This window comes from Chrysochloris asiatica, unplaced genomic scaffold (genome assembly GCF_000296735.1).
Source record: "Chrysochloris asiatica unplaced genomic scaffold, ChrAsi1.0 scaffold00297, whole genome shotgun sequence".
Lineage (NCBI taxonomy): Eukaryota > Metazoa > Chordata > Mammalia > Afrosoricida > Chrysochloridae > Chrysochloris > Chrysochloris asiatica.
The window spans coordinates 725,215-728,996 of record NW_006408815.1 but is presented as its reverse complement, the minus strand read 5'-3'; the positions used below and the strand labels follow the sequence as shown (position 1 = coordinate 728,996).

Below are 3,782 nucleotides of genomic sequence, written 5' to 3'. Positions count from 1 at the left end.
TGTAGCAGAAGCAAGAATGTTGGTGTTTTTTAATCTGCAGCTGGGTGCCAGAGTGGCCATCTTGGGCATGAAGGAGCTGATAAAAGAGCAAGGAAGTGCTCCTGTCACAGAAGTCTAACTGTTCATCAAAGATAAAAGTGTGAACATTTTTTTTTCTGTTCATTTGTATTTCTCTGTCTGTAAACCTTCACTCTGGCATTAAGTGCCATTGAGTGGGTTCTGACCCATAGCGACCCTGTATAGAGTTTCTAAGGAGAAGCTGGTGAGCTTGAACCGCCAACCATGCAATTCAAACAACTTTGCAGTTTGGTGCATTAATCCAAAGTGCCACACCAGGATTCCCATAAGGTTATGGAGACTGTTTTTTGGGATTTCCATGGAATAATCTTTAAAAAAACTTTTCTTTTCTTTCTTTCTTTTTTTTTTTTTTGTGTGTGTGTGTGTGTAAATTGGGTGAAGGTTACAGACTTCCATTCAAATCTTTTAAAAAGTTTTCTTTTTACTTTTTTTTGTGAATTGGGTGAAGGTTTACAGTTTTCCATTCAACAGTTCATACTCATTTTGTTTCATCTCATAGATTGTAATACCCACAATGAAACATCACTTCCTCCCTGTGTTTGCTGTTTCCACTCCTCCTTCTTTCCTAAACCTTCTTGAACTTTGTCCTGTGGTAAATGGAGCCCCTTTGCTCTCAAGTATGTCATAATCCTAAAATGTGTGTACCTCCCTAGTACTATTTTTTTCCTTAAAAACATGACTCTTTTTTTTGGCTGAAAATTGAGCCTATGGATGAGTTTATTTCAAGATCTGAAGGACGACTAAGGACCATAGTTTTAGGGACTCCAGCACTCTCTATCTAACAGGTAAGTCTGTTTTTTTGGTTTTATTATGTTTTTATATGATTCTGAGTTTTTTTCTCCCACTCTAAGCAGATCTTCTAATGTGATCTCTTTGAGAGCAGTTGGTAGCGGTAGTTGGTAACCGTCTAGTTCTGGTCTCAGGATTGTGAAGACTGATGCTCATATAATTCACTAATCCATTGGCTGAACTGTTTCCAAGTGTACTTAATTTTCTTCATTCTTCTTTCCTCTGAACAGGACTAGAACAATGGTTTCCCTTAGCATAACCACACCTGAATGTTTCAGACCCATATTGTTATTACTCAAAGTAGAATGTAGGCCATTGTCTTCATGGATTATTTTATATCAGTTGTCCTTGATGTTCCCTGAGGGTATGGCCCTGAGCCCCCAGCCTCTGTGACTGACTCATTCTCTCAGTGTTTGACTATGTCTAATGAATTTTCATAACTTTGCTCCCAATTTCAGTAGATTTTCTCGAGAGTATAGGATGATCCCAGGGGCTTATTATGAAGAAGTTTTTACAAAAACTGAAACCTACGATGGTGAGAAAAGGCCAGGAAAGTTGTGCTGCGGAATTTTTTTTTTTTTTTTTCTATCATAGCAGCAGTGTACCTTGCTCATTCTTCCAGGATAGTAAGGACTGTCCTAGGATATGTTTGTTGGGAATCCAATGCCATCTGCCTTACAACCTTGATCTTGCCCTTTCAGGCTTATTTTTGCTCCCCAAACTCAAAGAACATTTAAATGGAGCATGATTTGAATCCCTCAAGTATGTACAGACTGCCATTTTGATGTTGTATAAATTGAAGAGTTCAGCATTCTTTGGGGGAAGAGTTAGAGTGATAGAAATACCTTCAAAAGTGCATAGACCAGTGCCAGCGACGCGGAGCTGTCCGATCTGTCGAGATGGCAGAGGTGGAGGAAACCCTGAAGCGGCTGCAGAGCCAGAAGGGCGTGCAGGGGATCATTGCGGTGAACACGGAAGGCATTCCATCAAGAGCACCATGGACAACTCCACTACCACACAGTACGCCAACCTCACGCACAACTTCATCTTGAAGGCACGCAGCACCGTGCGAGAAATTGACCCCCAGAATGACCTCACCTTTCTTCGAATTCGCTCAAAGAAAAATGTAATTATGGTTGCACCAGATAAAGACAATTTCCTGATTGTGATTCAGAATCCAACTGAATAAGCCACTCTCTTGGCTCATCTCCCTGTGTTATTGCTTAATGCCCCCCAAGAATAGTTAACCATGCCAACTCACCCCAAGTAGAAATCACCTTAGAGCCCACTTTCAGCAACCTAGTGACCAAGGCTGATCTGGTGCCCCATCTACCCCACCAAAGGAGTTCCCGGCCAGGGGTCTTCTCCATCCGCAAAGTCCTTCTCCGATCACTTTCAGAGGTTGGAGCAAGAGCTTGTGAGGGCCCGCCCCCAGCTTCCTCCTAACTGGCAGTTCACTTGTCGCCCTTGGGAAAGGCTACTTTTCTGTAACTAAAAACAGCCCAAATGCTTATTCCAAAAAAAAAAAAGTTCTTAGACCAAGGAGGAGGAGATGTTGAGAAACAGTAGCTTTACAGTTTGATGTTTTTGTTTAATAAAGGTTTCTATAATTTTGTAGCAATACTTTTGGACTTATCGTAGTATATGCAGTTGGAGATACCCTGAATTGAGAATCCTTATTGGGTGTCCTAATATATACAGTATATATTATAGAGAAAATCTTTATGTAAAACTTTTCTTCTGCTGAGGTTATTACAAAATGCAAGACCCAAATGCCAGTCAAATAATTGGCCCTTTATTAAATGTCTTTCAGTGTTATTCTTTCCAGACGTAGTCTTTTCACAGCTCATTACATCCTATCTTTTTTTCTTCTTTTTAAATTAATATCTTTCTGAAGCCCAGTGCTGAACTCACTCAAGTCAGAAGTTATAAAAAAGCATAATGGGGTTTTCATTAGAGGACATGTTTCTAGCAAGCCATTTAAATGAAGGAGCTGATTATTTAAGAATAGACCATTTTGAATAAAAAAGTAAGTTGCATTAAAATGTTTTCCTTGATCATAGTAGTCCTTCAAACTTAGTCAAAAAGGTGACAGGCAGATGGCTTAAAATCAGGAGCTGTTATATAAGCAATACCAATGTACACCCAACCTGCTATTAAGTACATGCCGAATAGTCACTCTGACTACAGAGGTTCTTAATACTCACTGACTTCCATTGTAAGTATTTACAATACTTACATTTACCTTATTTTGCAGAGGAGTGGTTCCTGCTTCCCTCTGATTATAAATGTAAATGAAGATGAAGAAACAAAATTAACATTCTATTACTCTGGGGCAAACAGTTAACATTTTGAGGTTTTGGTTTTGGGAATTTTGTTTTGTTTGTCTAACTTTTCCCACTCAAGTTCCGATTTAAACTTAAAATACTAGCATTTTATATAGAGAAGGATACACAGAAAGATGCAAACTAGAATTACAGATACACAAACAAGCCCCTCTCTCTCTTCCCTCATTTTTTTCCTCTCCAGAGGCTGCATCCCTACCTACCATACCTCCACAAACACGTGACAAGTTTGAAAAAAAACACTTCATTGGTGAATGGGTATTTGGCCCAAACTCCACTCTTAATGAGCTGGAAATATCTAGTGGAACTGGAAAGACTCTTTTTGCTCAATTATATGAGCCTTGCTATGAATCTACTATATGACATTTAACAACGACAACCCATTTCCCATACAGGAAAAGCCCACTGGCTTGACCTACACCATCATCTTCTAGGAAGAGGAATCCAAAAAGAGGATAATTTTCCTCAGAAGAAGTTTATTTTTAGTCATTTCAGATTAGCTATCCTCTTGTAATGTGGAAAAATCTAACACCTTGAACTTATTTGGAATACTTTTGAAAGTTGGGAGGA

At 39.2% G+C, this 3,782-nt stretch overlaps 1 pseudogene; it reads left to right on the top strand.

Moving 5' to 3' along the window:
* The first annotated feature begins 1,766 nt into the window (after positions 1-1,766).
* On the top strand, positions 1,767-2,056 carry LOC102811980 (annotated as a pseudogene).
* The last annotated feature ends 1,726 nt before the right edge of the window (positions 2,057-3,782 follow it).